The following is a 15,977-nucleotide window of genomic DNA, read 5'->3' on the forward strand; positions in this document are numbered from 1 at the left end:
CAAAAGTCTGGGACACACACACGCAACACCCCCACCCCCAACCCGACCCTCACCCACTACAACACACACACCAATGCATTTCCAAACATCACAGTAACAACCCCCAACCCCCCCGGAAGAATGCAAAGACAAAACGAAATGAGTACAACCATTGTAATGTATCAAAATACAGTAAGCTCATATATACATAAATATATACACATTCCAAATATATACATCACGATTAGTAGTGCAGGTATGCACATTGCAATGTCCGTGGACCACTGGGCCCAAAATGCATGGGCGAGGCCCACACACGATACCTGTCCTGAAACGGAGAGAACACTGCAGGGGCATCAGATAGAAATACAACTGGCACCTCAGGGGGAAGGGAAGGGGGGACACCTCAGCCGGATGACAGCACCACGCCAGATCCACGACGGGGCTCCATGCCCATTGATGTATCCTGGGGAATGCAAAGTCACAGTCTCACAAGTCTTTGCAGTGGGTGGGTTGCCCACTGTACCATCCTGGGGAGTGCAAAGCCACAGTCTCACAAGTCTTTGCAGTGGGTGGTTTGCCCACTGTACCATCCTGGGGAGTGCAAAGCCACAGTCTCACGAGTCTTTGCAGTGGGTGGTTTGCCCACTGTACCATCCTGGGGAGTGCAAAGCTACAGTCTCACAAGTCTTTGCCCACTGTACCATCCTGGGGAGTGCAAATCCACAGTCTCACAAGTCTTTGCAGTGGGTGGTTTGCCCACTGTACCATCCTGGGGAGTGCAAAGCCACAGTCTCACAAGTCTTTGCAGTGGGTGGTTTGCCCACTGTACCATCCTGGGGAATGCAAAGCCACAGTCTCACAAGTCTTTGCAGTGGGTGGTTTGCCCACTGTACCATCCTGGGGAGTGCAAAGCCACAGTCTCTCAAGTGGATAACAGTCTCCACTGGTTCTGGAGGGGGACTGGTGCCCAGAGTGCATCACGCTCCCTGTGACGGTCCCAGTTCGGTCAATGCCCCTGCCGCTCATGAGCAAATGATGCTTGAGTTGGCAGTGCTTGCCCTGTTCAGCGGTGCTGTCCATGGCGGTCTTTGCCCTGTTCAGCGGTGCTTGCCCTGTTCAGCGGTGCTGTCCATGGCGGTCTATGCCCTGTTCAGCGGTGCTTGCCCTGTTCAGTGGTGCTTTCCATGGCGGTCTTTGCCCTGTTCAGCTGTGCTTTCCATGGCGGTCTTTGCCCTGTTTAGCGGTGCTTGCCCTTTTCAGCGGTGCTGTCCATGGCGGTCTTTGCCCTGTTCATCGGTGCTTTCCATGGCGGTCTTTGCCCTGTTCAGCAGTGCTTGCCCTGTTCAGCGGTGCTGTCCATGGCAGTCTTTGTCCTGTTCAGCGGTGCTTGCCCTGTTCAGCGGTGCTGTCCATGGTGGTCTTTGCCCTGTTCAGCGGTGTTTGCCCTGTTCAGTGGTGCTTTCCATGGCGGTCTTTGCCCTGTTCAGCGGTGCTTGCCCTGTTCAGCGCTGCTTGACTTTGCTGTCTCTGACCTGTGCAGCGGTGTGTGCCATGGCGGTCCCTCATTGCCCAGCGGGGCTGTGGCTGCCGGGGCCCTCCTGGCCACTGACTCCGGCGGTGGTCTCCTGACCAGTGACGATTGTGCTGCTCTCCTGGGCACTGACTCCGGCGGTGGTCTCCTGACCAGTGACGATAGTGCTGCCCTCCTGGGCACTGACTCCGGCGGTGGTCTCCTGACCAGTGACGATTGTGCTGCCCCCCTGGGCACTGACTCCGGTGGTGGTCTCCTGACCAGTGACGATGGGGCTGGCGGTGGCGTCTTGGGCAGGCGGAGGATGGCGGCCTTCTCCGCCGTGCTGCTCTTCCCAGACTTTGGAGACTTCTTCTGCCCCTTCACCACCTTGGGAGGAGTCACAGCTGACTCAACACTCCCCACGGGACCCTTGTGGGCGGCTTTGCCGGCAGGTGTCTTCCCCCTCTCCCGTCGGGCACTGTCCAACTTCTGGTGCTTCACAGGGGGTGGACTGGCAGTGCTTTGGCTCCATGTCACACTGGCTGCCCTGGTGCCCGGTGCACTCCACATACCTCTAACAGGCACCACTGGTACCGGAATCTTTTTGGCTGAGGTGCTACTACGGGACCTATGAATTGGAGGGGGGGGGTGATGGGACAGAGGTCAAGGTTGCTCAGGAAAAGATTCTGACGAACACTGGGACGGGTAGCTGGAGGGGGTCTGGGAGTGGAGGAAGAGGAGGTGGTTGTAGGAGGTGTAACTTTTGATGCTTTGGGTGCAGGTGCATGTTCTGGAGGCTATCGTGAGGTGGATGGATGTTGGGTGTGTGTGTGCCCGCGTTTGTGTACTTTGGGAGGGGGCGTCACAGACACACTGGGAGAGGACAAAGGGGACGTGTAAATGGTAGTGGGGGTGGTGAGTGCAGGTGAGCGGGGTGTGGTGCTGGGTGTTCTGGTGCGAGTCCTAGTGGCTGTAGTGGTATTGCATGCAGGTGAGAGTGTAGACGACACTGGGAGGGAGGAGGGAGACGATGAGGAGGGGGACACAGTGGAGGCAGTGGATGTTGCTGTGTCTGTATGTGGGTGTTGCTTGTGAGAGTGCCTGTGGGATGTGTGGTGCCTATGTTTGCCTGAGCTGCCCTTGTGTGTTGAGGTGTGTGCAGGCTGGTCTGATGGTGTGCTTGGGATAGGCTGAGGTACAGGGGATTGGGCCTGGGTGGAGGAAGTTGGAGTGGGGAGGCTAGACACAGGGACAATGGCTGCCATCAGTGCTGAGGCCAGAGATTGCAGGGTTTGATGATGGGCAGCCTGACCAGAATGAATGCCCTCCGGGAATGCATTAGTGTGCTGCAACTCCCTTTCTACACCCTGGATGGCACTCACAATGGTAGACTGCCCAACAGTGAGTGACCTGAGGAGGTCAATGGCCTCCTCACTGAGGGCAGCAGGGGTGACAGGGGCAGGGGCTGAGGTGCCTGGGACGAAGGTGATGCCCACCCTCCTGGATGAGCGGGCACGGGGCGAAGGCTGAGGGGCTGCTGGGAGGGCGGTGCTGGTAGGGGGGGTGGCGGCTGTACCTGTAGAAGTGGGGGGCACAGATGGTGCCGCCACCACAAGGGAGCTCTCATCGGAGGACGAGTCCGTGTCGCTGTTTGCTGATCCACTGACTGCCGTGAAGCTCCCCTCGCCCTCCGTCCCTCTGGTGTATTCCGAGTCCGTGGTGTGGCCCTCCATGGCCATGTGGGACGCAGCCCCCTCGTGCTCCGGTGCCCCTGTACCTCCGCCTGATGATGCTGATGCACAAAAGAACAGGGAGAGCACAAAAAGGGGTGGGGAAACAGAAGAAAGACAGGTTGAGTGCATGGCTTACCGCTACCGTTGGCGGACAATACAGACACAGCAGCCCCCTGCACTACGCCGTGCTCTTGGCCTCTACAGATGCAGTTCCTGGGATATGGCCTACATGGCTATGAGTGTCATCTGCCCACATAGATGACACAGGGGCATGCATACCTGTACTTGGCACTCTACAGAGGTGGGGTGGAGTGGCACATGGCCTGCATTACGGAGGGGCCTAGCCTACGGAACTCGCCCTGGCCTAGGAAAACCCACAGCCCTCCTCCCCCACCCAGACCCCTCCACTGCGCGCAAAGTCATGAGAATGTGAGTGTACTCACCCCCTTGTGTCTGCTGTGATGCCCTCATGCACCCATTCAACTAAGGGTAGGCCACTGCCAGGATCCAGAACATCAGGGGGGTCAAGGTGCGACGGGCACCCCTCCCATGTTGGGAGGCCATCCCCAGCTGAGCCTCCGCCGTCTTCTTGCTCCAGCGGCGAATGTCCTCCCATCTTTTATGGCAGTGGGTGCTCCGTCTCTGGTGGACCCCCAGGGTCTGGACGTGCTTGGCGATGGCACGCCAAATATCCTTCTTCTGATGGGTGCTGACCTACATGACGTGTACAGGGGAAGAAGAGAAGTCATTACCAACTGCACCGTCGTAGTGAGTGGCCCAGATCCCTGCCCTTGCCATGTGGCGCATGCATTCACACTCCTTCATGCTTGCATAACTCTGCCCCCTTCCTACTTACACCAGCCCTCTCCACCCAGGCATAGCCCATACAACTTGCACCCTATGAACTCACCTGTTGGTCTGGAGGACCGTAGAGTAGCGTGTACTGGGGAGGACCCCGTCCACGAGCTTCCCCAACTCCTGTGCAGTGAAGGCAGGGGCCCTTTCCCCAGACGCACGTGCCATTGTCTCTTCCAGACTGAGGTCACAGCAGCACCTGCAGTGTAGGTCCTCTCCTGTCGAAGATCCGGTATCGAGTGATTGAACAGATAGAAAATGGCGGTCACGTCCGCGGTGGTGCATATCATCACCGCCGGCGCACTTCGTCATTGGCTCCTGGGACCCATAGGGTCCAATGTTAACCAATGCAGCATTGCGCCGCGGTCTTCGACCGCCTACCGCAATGGTGTACAACGCCAGCGCAGTTACCTCACCTCCCATTGTCCCACTTTAGAGGTCAGACAGCCGCCATTTCAAGGGGCCCACATGGCTTCATTTACAACTGCGTCACACATACCTAGGCCTGGACTCAACACACTTACAGACAACTTTTTGGATTATGTTTCGTGTACTGTGTAGCTGTGGGTACATACCTCTGAGTTGCTTGACTCTGTGGTCGCTGTTGTCCTTCCTAGGCACCGTCATCTGGGACATGTGAGTAGATGGCGGAATCCTCCGGTGTACCGACCGCTGGTGGACCTGTTGACAATGGAGGAGCGACATTTAATCATCACCTACAGGTTTGACCATGCCACAATCCAGGAACTGTGTACCCAGTTGGAGCCAGATCTGATATCACCAATCCGCCATCCAACAGGCATCCCCCCTCAAGTGCAGGTGCTGTCAGTACTCCATTTCTTAGCAAGTGGGTCATTTCAAACAACAGTGGCCATGGCATCAGGGATGTCCCAGCCTATGTTTTCCAACGTGTTGTCCAGCATGTTGTCTGCCCTGCTGAAACACGTGAGGAGCTATATCGTTTTCCCTCAGGTGGAGGATTTGGCTACAGTTAAAGGTGACTTCTATGCCCTGAGACATATCCCTAACATCATAGGTGCCATTGATGGGACCCATGTGGCTTTGGTCCCTCCCCCCCCAGGAGTGAACAGGTGTACAGGAACCAGAAGAGTTATCATTCGATGAATGTACAGATGGTATGTTTGGCAGACCAGTACATCTCGCAGGTAAATGCTATGTTCCCTGGCTCAGTGCATGACGCCTACATCCTGCGGAATAGCAGCATCCCTTATGTGATGGGTCAACTCCAGAGCCACTGTGTGTGGCTATTAGGGGACTCTGGTTTCCCCAACCTGTTATGGCTATTGACCCCAGTGAGGAATCCCAGGACCAGGGCAGAGGAACGCTACAATGAGGTCCATAGGCGGACTAGGAGGGTGATCGATCGCACCTTCGGCCTCCTGAAGGCCAGGTTCAGGTGCCTCCATATGACAGGTGGTTCCCTATTCTACTCACCAAGGAAAGTGTGCCAGATCATCATTGCCTGATCTATGCTTCACAATCTTGCTTTGCAATGCCAGGTACCTTTTCTGCAGGAGGATGGTCCAGATGATGGTGTTGTGCCAGCTGTGGAGCCTGTGGACAGTGATGAGGAGGAAGCAGAGGAAGAAGACATTGATAACAGGGACTCTGTCATACAGCAATATTTCCAGTGACACACAGGTGAGAACAATCTTTTTACTATTACATTTACTTTCACACTTCTACCTCTATCCTGTCTGTCAATTTGAAGCAGTATTTGCTAACTGAGTGGTACATTTCCATTACGGTTTCACAGGTGTGGTTACCAACGTGTGTCATCTGCTTGCATCCTTCATGGGTTTGTGATGTGTGACACAGGTATGTTGACATTACATTTTCGAACGGATTTTGTCATTGTCATAGATAATACACATTTTCATAATCACAGACTGACTCCAGATTGTTTTGTGGTTCAAGGGTGTTTATTGAAGTGCTAATTATTGGAGGGGGTGGCAAAATGGTGATGGGTGATGGTGGAGGAATGTCATTGGCAGAGTCCAGTCTATTAGTCCCACAGGTGCACTGCCCATATTGGCATAGGAAGTGGAGCTGGGACATTTCCAATCTGGACAGGGTAACAAAGTGGGACAGTGGGATGACAATCAGGGTGGTCTCATTTCCTGGCGGGGGTCTTGCCATCTTGCTCTGTCCTGTTCCTGGATCTCAGTGACCGCTTGCGGGGTGGTTCTCCGTCTGCAGGGGGTGGGGTGCTGGTGTGGTGGTCCTGTGGCGGTGCCTCCTGTCCACTAGCGCCGGCGGAGGTGGTGGGCAGTTCATCATCCAGGCTAGTGTCAGGGGCCCCTTGGAGTGCCACGGTGTCCCTCATGGTCTTGTGTATGTCCTTCAGCACCCCTATGATGGTGCCCAGGGCGGAGCTGATGGTTCTGAGCTCCTCCCTGAACCCCAAATACTGTTCGTCCTGCATGCGCTGGGTCTCCTGAAACTTGGCCAGGACCGTCGCCATCGTCTCCTGGGAGTGGTGGTATGCTCCCATGATGGAGGAGAGGGCCTCGTGGAGAGTGGGTTCCCTAGGCCTGTCTGCCCCCTGTCGCACAGCAGCCCTCCCAGTTCCCCTGTGTTCCTGTGCCTCTGTCCCCTGGACCGTGTGCCCACTACCACTGCCCCCAGATCCCTGTTGTTGTTGGGGTGGTGGGTTATCCTGGGTTCCCTGTAGTGGTGGACACACAGCTGATTGACGTGTCCTGGGTACGGAGGTATGGGCCCGCTGGGTGGGTGTTGTGCTGGTGTTACCAGAGGGTGGAAGGTCAGTGTTGGGCTGTGCCTGTGCGAGGGGAACCGACTGTCCCGAGGCCCACGATGGTCTGGGATGGTCATCTGGATCCAGTTGGCCAGAGCTGCTGTCATCACTGTGGGCCTCTTCTGTGGGTGGGGTAGAGACGTCTGGACCCTCCTGTCTGGTGACGTTAGGTAGTGGTCCTGCAGGGGTATAACAGCATGATTATTGCATGTGTGTGTGTCATGGTGTGCAATGGGTGGGTGAGCGTGTACCCCAGTGCTAGCATTCCTATGTGGGGGCTTGTGTGATGATGGTTAGGGGATGTTATGGGTATGTGCAGTGGGCATGCTTTAGTGATGGGTGTCCATGCTTTGTTGTTGCATGCAGGGCTTGGTGTTGGGATGGGTGGTTTGTGTTATTAGTACATTATTGAGGAGTTTGAGTGATAGGGGAGGGGGGGAGGGTGGGGGTGTGTGATAGCATGCAGGTAGGGTGGGGGTATGATAGTTAAGATTTGACTTACCAGTGTCCATTCCTCCACCGACTCCTCTGAGGCGCTCTGGATGCATAATGGTCAAGACCTGCTCCTCCCATGTTGTTAGTTGTGGGGGAGGAGGTGAGGGTCTGCCGGCAGTCCGCTGAATCGCAATGTTGTGCCTGGAGACCACGGAACGCACCTCCCCCGTAGGTTGTTCCACCTCTTCCTGATGTCCTCCCGATTTCTTGGGTGCTGTCCCACTGCGTTGACCCTGTCGACTATTCTTCGCCACAGCTCCATCTTCCTAGCTATAGAGGTGTGCTGCACCTGTGATCCAAATAGCTGTGGCTCTACCTGTATGATTTCCTGAGCTCCTCCTCCGAAAACCTGGGGTGTCTTTGGTGTGCCATGGGGTGGTGTAGGTGATGTGTGGGGTGGTGATGAGTGTTGTGATGTGTAGTGGTGTGTGGTGTTTTGTGCGTGGCTGTTGTGTGGGTGATGGTGTTGTGTGCCTCTGTGTGGTTAGGTTGTCTATTGCTGTGCTCTCTCTGTCGCCTTCGTCTCTATTTTTTGGTCGTAGGGGTTTGTGGGTGATGTGGGTGTGTGTTTTATATGTGGGAGTGGTGTTTGTATGTGTATCAGGTGTGTGTATTTTGAATTGTCCAATGTGGTGGTGTTTTGGAGATGTGTGTGTATTTTGAGCGCAGCGGTGTGTACCGCCAATGTAATACCACAATTGAAAGACCACTGCGTGGATTCGTGGGTCGTAATAGCATGGGCGTGTTTCTGTTGGCGTGACGGTGGAGGATTTGTTATCGCCAGTTTATCACTGACCTTTGGTGTGGCGGACTTGTGTGGGTGTCTGAATTTCGGCGGATTCCGAGATGTGGGTCATAATAGCTGTGGCGGAATTCCGCGGCCGCGGCGGTGTATTGGCGGTCTTCTGCACGGCGGTAAGCGGCTTTTACCGCCAATATTGTAATGACCCCCTTAGTGTGCGTGGGGGAGACCTGAAAGACTGTTACCCTCTTTAGTTGGGGTGGGGACATAACCATGCCCATACTGGTTGGTAGCCACCACCCCACAATTTTTATTTCATTCCCTTGCATCCAGTAGGTTTTCTGCCCCCCCCGGGGAGTTGATCAGGGGTAACTGCCCCATATCTAAATACATTAAAAAAATAAACTCCCTGGTGTCTAGTGGGCATTTCTACAGCCTGATTGCTCATGATCAGGCTGCAGAAATGCTCACAGAGACAGGAAAGGAAAGGCCTTTCCTTTCCTTTCATGCCTCTCGCTGTCCCCAGCCCCCGATCGGAAGGGAAATGCTTTGCATTTCTCTTCCGATGGGGCCGACCTCTGATGACATCACTGAGAGGAGGGATAGGGGTCAGAGGTGGAAGGGGAATCGATTCCCCTTCCATCCCTGACTGGGTCTGTTCAATGACTCCAGTCAACTTCCAAATTGCTCATTGCCTCTGTCCTGCGCCAGGGATCCCGACCTCCAAACCCAGCATCCTACACCTGAGATCTTGAATCTTTAGGCTTAGGTGAGGACAGGTGAACCCAAGTTTGTTCCTCTCTATTCCCCCTGATGGAGAGTCCAAACAGATTGACACCTTTTGGAAAAGAGTGTTGCCTTCTTGGCCACTATACTCACATCTTGTGGGACTGAATTGCCCATGTTTTGCAGATTGTGTCTGAGGAAGCCCATGCCATTCTTTCTCAAGCCATAGAAGATGGTTATGACGTGGCAAAATTTATGACCTGTTGTGGGACTGATAAAACTGATTCTATTTTCAGTGCCTTTGGCACCAGTGTTGCCCTCCACCAGCATGTGTGGATGCGGTGCACTGGGTTTTCGGGTGACATCTAGGCTAGATTGATGGGCAAGCCCTTTGACAGTTCCCATCTTTTTGGGGACAAGGCAGATGCTGCCCTTCAATGCTTTAGGGAAAGCAAGGCCATGACCTGTTCCTTGCTCTTGTCTGCCCCAAATATCAGCGCACCAGCAGTTTCATCCTCTCCATTGCTACAGTAGGGGTTTTCAACATTGCCAATAACTGCAGCCTACTATGCAATCCCCACAGACTTTTCATGCCTGCTGCTATAGTGGCCTCAGACCCTGATAACAGCGGGGACAGTAGACAGTCAAGTCATTCACCCCTCCAGCTGCCTTCAAACTTCTTTAGAGTGCAATTAGTGACATACAATGAACCTGATGACAGCGGCAGGATGAGGCACTTTATGGCAGGGTGGCAAGCCATCACGTCAGACAAGTGAATGTTGCACATCGTTGAGGGGGGGTTTATGCCTTACCATCCCTAGAAATCCTGCTGTCTCTTCCACCATCCCAATTGGTGACTGAGAACCATCTGTCCCTTTTACAACAGGAAATGCAGGCTCTTTTTGTCAGAGGAGCCATGAACAGGGCACTGACATCAGAAGTAGGTCGTGGTTATTCCTTATACTTACTGGTGTAGGAAAGGGCCCTTTTTGACATGGTCACCCCCACTTTTTGCCCTAGTATTGATGCTTTTTAACTGAAAGTGCACTGGGTCCCTGCTAACCAGGCCCCCAGTGGCAGTGCACTTTCCCTAAACATGATGTAATGACAATATCTGATAGAAACTCCTAGCTGTAGATTTGTTACCTTTGCATTCTCCCCAGGCGTCGGACTGGATCGAGAAGATTTTTGAGGGCAGTACCGCTGCGTGCCAGAAGGTGGCATTGATCTGTTCTGCATCCGTCATCATCCGCACCGGATACACTGTTGCAGGTCCTATGTAGGCACCATCCAGGCTCGCTAACATCATTTGTTTTCTTTCTGCGCCAACTAAGCACCGATCAGAAGAGAACTACACCTCAGCCAATTTTTTACTGGCTTTTCAACTTTTTTGTCAAGTGTTTTTTCGAGTTTCACTCCTTGTGCATCGAAGGATGTCTTCTAGGAAGACAGGATTCAAGCTCTGTGGGTCCTGTCATTGGGCGATGTCCATGACAGATCCACACTTTGTGTGTCTTTGGGGTCTGGAGCGTAACCATGACCGGAAGTCTTGCTCCGAGTGCCAGGCCATGCATACAAAGGCTTTGAGGGAGTAATACGTGAAGCTGATGGTGCCCTGGTTCTCGACTCCATGTAAGTAGAGACCTTGGTCTAGAGGAAGGTCTTGGGATCGGTCGCAGAGTCCAAAGTCTTTGTCATCCCACCCCAAGTCTTCGGAACAATCAGGTAATTCAAGGCACAATGAAAAAATCCAAGAAGTCGAAGCGCACTTTGACTGTTCCTCATCCGTCAGCAGACAAAGGTGTGTTGATGCTCTAGGCCTCATTCTGAAGAACCTGCACCTAGACCGTGAGCTGATACACCCCTCGGCCAACTCAGAGAGTTCTATGAGGCCATGTACCTCATTTTTGGGCAACTTGACCCCACTGGAGCACCTCCAGGCCCTGCAGAGTTGAAGGTGGCCCTTTCTGTTTCCACGCAGGCGGTGTCGGCCTCGGCTCTGAGGGGCTCCCAGGGATCTAGTCCTGCATCTGGACCGGCATTGGTCGTACCACCTCGATCTTTCCTGGCACTGTCCATGCCCACTGGTGGCTCCATCCCTATTGTCATCGCCAACATGAAGCCAGATGGGTTTTGCATGACACAGATACCATACTTTGTCTCCTCATTTGGATCTCGAGCTCTTTTCCTATCGGCTAGGCTTTGGGAATTAATGGGAGGGGTTGCTGGACCCTTTAGAATACCAGCCTCATGAAGAGATGGACTGACGTGAAGACTTAAGTGAGGCCAGCAGACTGGACACCTTTCCAGATAATTGCAAGCTTTCTCTCCCTACTGTGGCAAAGGAGGAGGGAGACTCTTATGCTATGGTGATGAGGAGGGCAGCTCAGGAGCTGGACCTTTAACTGCCCTCAGTGGTCGGAAGTTCCTGGTTGCAGAACCTCTGCCAAGACTAACGTCATGACAGAGATGCTATGACCAGGAGCTTCCTCCTCAGACCCCGTGCTCCTCTTCAATGATGCCCTAACTGATGTCCTACTGGGTACCTGGTTCACACCCAGCACAGGGGCTCCTGTGAATTGGACAACTGCCTGCTGCCATCGGGACCCGTGTTTCTTAACATAACACCTCACTCCTGAGAGCTTGGTGGTCTAAGTCTCTACGTCCCATGGCACATTCCCTTATGCTCCCCGTATATGGAATCAAAAAGGTTGGACTCACTTGGGAAGATGTTTTCTTCCACCAGCCTTGCACTGCAAACCGTGAACACCACATACCTTTTGGGCTGTGATTCCCACACACTGTAGGTTACCGTTGCATACGTGCTGCCACATGTCTCAGAGGAGGCCCGGGCTCTACTCTCTCAGGCTGTTGCCAGCAGGACAGATGTGGCAAAGTACACAATTCATTGCAGACTGGACATGATCGCTAAGCAGAGTGGTTTCTTTGACAGTGGCTCTGAGGCGCCACGTCTGGCTAAGGACATCTGACTTTTCTGGGGATGTCCAAGCTTCTTTGATGGACAATGCCTTTGATGGCACCCATCTCTTTGGAGACCAGGCAGACTTGGCTCTTGAGTGCTTCAAGGATTCTTGGGCTACAGTCAAGTCCTTAGGCCTCGTGGCAGATCCTCCCCCCTGTCTGTCTTTCGCCCCTTTTGTGGCTACAGAAAGAGTCTCCAGTTGCCCCCATTCCTGCTCAGCCACCGTTCTGCGCATGCTGCCCATCCTCTGCATGGACGAGCGTGCGGGACCCGCTAACCTCGTGGGTCAGGTGGCCAGCGGTCTGGCCAGTCCTCCACCCCACCCGCCCCCGCAGCGGCCTCTGACCCTTCCTAGTCTGACTTACCCCACCATGGGCCAGTTAGCAACAGGAATTGCCAGCACCTGTTCTGCTGGCAATCCAATACCTCAGATAGGTGGGCATTTCAAATAGTTCGCAGGGGCTACTCCCTCCCCTTTGAGACTACCCCACCATCCAAGCCACCATCCTACAATCAGATGACAGAGTATCATTGTCTCTTTTCGGCGAGGAAGTTACGGCTCTCTTAGCCAAGGGAGCCATAGAGAGGATTTCTGCCCCAGAAGTAGGCTGTGGTTGCTATTTTTGCTACTTTCTGGTTCCTAAAAAGGACAAGGGTTGTTGCCCTATCATAGACCTTCGGTCCCTCAATCTGTTCCTCAAAAAGAAGTTGTTCAAGATGCTCACATTGGGATCCGCTCTGGACCCAGGAAACTGATGGTAGCGTTGGACTTGGCAGATGCTTATTGTCATACCCCCGTCCTGCCTGCCAACAGACGTTAACTGCAGTTCACGGTAGGACACAAGCACTTTCAGTTCACCATGCTCCCCTTTGGCCTTACCAGGCCCCTTCAGGTGTCCACCAAGGTGGAATGGTAGTGGTTGCTCCTCCTATCTCAATGACTGTCTATTGAAGGCGGGCTCAGCCCAGGCTGTCGTCTCCCACCTCCAGACTACGGTGGACCTCCTGCATTCTCTGGGGTTCATTTTAAATGTGCTGAAGTCACACCTGATTCCTATCATTGGAACTGTTCTGGACATAGTGCAGTTTCAGGCCTATCATCCCAAGCGGCGAGTCCAGGATATTCGAGCTATGATAATGATGTTTCACTCTCTGTCCTGGATTTCGGTGAGAATGGCTCGAGGCTGCTGGGCCTCTTGGCCTCCTGCATCCTGCTGGTGACACATGCCAGATGGCATATGCGGGCTCTGCAGTGTGACCTGAAGTTCCAGTGGGCGCAGCATCAGGGGAACCTCTCTGACAAGGTCCAGATCTCGGCAGGAACTGAGAAAGATCTGCAGTGGTGGTTGACAAACCACAATGGGGTCAGAGGCCGATCCCTTTCCCGTCCCCAACCAGATCTGACATTAGTGACAGATGCGTCACTCCTGGGATGGGGCAACCAAATGGGAGAGGTGAAGATTAGAGGCATCTGGTCTCTGGCAGTAACAGGCCTCCACATCAACCTGTTGGAACTCTGTGCGATCTGGCTGGCATTGAAAGCCTTTCTTCCCTCTGTCAAGGGAAAGATGGTGCAGATGTTCATGGACAACACTATTACCATGTGGTACTGCAACAAGCATGGTGGGGTGGGGATGTGGACCCTTTGTCAAGAGGCTCTGCACCTCTGGACATGGCTGGAACAGCAGGACATATCCTTGGTGGTTCAGCATCTAGTGGGCTTTGAATGCCAGAGCGGACAAACTCAGACGAAAATGCCTAGCAGATTACGAATGGTATCTCCATCCAGACGAGTGGCGCAAGGTCTCTTCTAGCAGTGGGGAGAAGCTTGGTTTGATCTGTTTGTCTCTGCCAAGATTGTGCAATGTCAGTAGTTTTACATGTTGGAGTTTCCAAGGCGGCTGTCGCTTGGAGACACTTTTCATCTCAAGTGGAGTTCAGGCCTCCTGTATGCCTTTGTTCCCATACCAGTCATGCCCAGAGATCTCAAGAAGATCAGGAATGACCTGGTCCAAGTAATCCTCATGGTTCAAGACTGAGCACAGTGAGTCTGGTATCCCGAACTGCTGAGCATGTCCATTGATCCTCCGATTAGATGTCCCTTTGGCAGGATCTTCTGTTGCAGCATCAGGGGAGGGATCTGCACCCGAACCTTTCCACTCTCTGCTTTCTTACGGGGAGAGTGTGCAGCAGTAGTTGACAGCCTCTGACCTTCCTCCTGAGGTCTGTAACGTCATCTTGGCAGCCAGACGGCCCCCCACCAAAATGGCTGTTGGAAAAAATATGTGGCATGGTGCACAGACAAGCTTGTTGATCCCCTTTCTGCCCCCTCTCTTTGAGGTCTTTTTGTTTATCCTTTCCCTTGTCAAGCAGGGCCTTGCTATGGGCACTCTTAAGTGATATTTGTCTGCTATTTCTGTTTTTTTAATGTTGCCTGATCAACCTTCGATTAAGTCTCCTATTGTACATAGGTTCTTCAAAGGTCTTAAAAATCCTTTCCCCCCATCTCCATTCATTATACCCCAATGGGATTTGAATTTGGTTTTGACATTTCTGATATGCGCTGCTTTAGAGCCTGTCCACAATTGTCCCCTCAGGCTTGTCACCTTGAAAACTGCCTTGCTTGCGGCAATCACATCTGCCCTCAGGCAGGTTGAGTGAACTGCAGTCATTGTCATCTAAGCCGCCCTACCTCTCTGTCTATCCTGAAAAAATGGTGCTTTGCTCTAGGGTCTCTTCCTGCCAAAAGTGATCATGCCATTTTATGTGGGCCAATCCATCACGCTGCCTACTTTTTATGCACCTCTACATACTTCTAAGGAATAGGAGATGTACAAAGGTAACCTCCTTTTTGGCATGGTTAACCCCACTTTTTGCCTGCTCTGTGTGTGTTTTGACTGTGTTCACTCGGATCCTGCTAACCAGGACCCCAGTGACTGTGCTCTAGCCCTCTAAATTTGGTTACTTAGGACTTTGCACACCCCACAATTGGCGTACTGGTGCCCGCATGTAAGTCCCTAGTATATGGTACGTAGGTACCCAGGGCATTGGAGCACCAGGGGTTCCCCATGGGCTGCAGCATGTGTTGTGATTCCCATGGGAGCCTATGCAAAATGTGTCAGCAGGTCTCCCAGTGCAGCTTGTGTGAAAAGGTTCAATCACCCTTTCACTACAGGTCACTGCACCAGGTCACTTTAAGTCACCCCTATTGCCGGCCCTTCTAGCCCTAAGGGCTGGGTGTAAGTACCTGTGTGTGAGGGCACCCCTGCATTAGCAGAGGTGTCCCTAAGAACTCCAACTCCATTTTTCTGGACTTCTAGAGTGCGGTGAAGCCATTCTACCCGTGTACCGGACACAGGTCACTACCTATTACCAGTACTGTTTGTATGATTCCATGCACTCTGGGGGCTCCTTATAGGACCCCGAGTATTGCTTCTACCATTATTCTGGGATTTTCCAGGCAGCCCACGCTGCTGCCACCCCACCGACAGGTTTCTGCCTCCTGCTGCTTAGCCCGCTCAAGCAGAGGAAGGCAGAACAAAGGATTTTCTGTGGGAGAGGGAGGCAACACCCTCTTCCTCTGGAAATAGGTATTGCATGGCTTGGGAGGGGTAGCCTCCCCAAGCCACCGGTATGGTTTGAAGGGCACATTCGGTACCCTCCTTGCATAAACTGTTATGCACCAGTCCAGGGACCCCTGGTCCCTGCTCTAGCACAAAACTGGACAATGGAAAGGGGAGTAACCACTCCCCTGTCCATCTCCACACCAAGGGTGGCGCCCAGATCTCCTCCAGGTGACCATTTGATTCTGCCATCTTGAATCCAAGGTGTGCAAATGCCCATGGGGTCATCTGAGTGGTCAGGTCAGGCAGGTGATGTCACAGCCCCCTCCTGATAGGTGGTCCCCCTGCTAGGTGACCAATCCCCCTTCCCGGGCCATTTGGGGTCTCCCTCCAAGGTGGGTCTTCAGATTTAATGTGCAAGATTCCAGCAGGACTCCTCTGCATTGTTCACTTAATCTTCTGGCCACCGGGACTGCAACTGGATCCTCGAGGAACTGCAACTCCAGTGACGACTCCACTCTGCAATATTGTTTCTCTGGCTCCTTCCAGCAATTGCAAGATTTCCCTGGCTGTGCCTCCTCTGAGGGCAATGAGTCTTCAGCCTGC

Source organism: Pleurodeles waltl, chromosome 3_1 (genome assembly GCF_031143425.1).
Source record: "Pleurodeles waltl isolate 20211129_DDA chromosome 3_1, aPleWal1.hap1.20221129, whole genome shotgun sequence".
NCBI lineage: Eukaryota > Metazoa > Chordata > Amphibia > Caudata > Salamandridae > Pleurodeles > Pleurodeles waltl.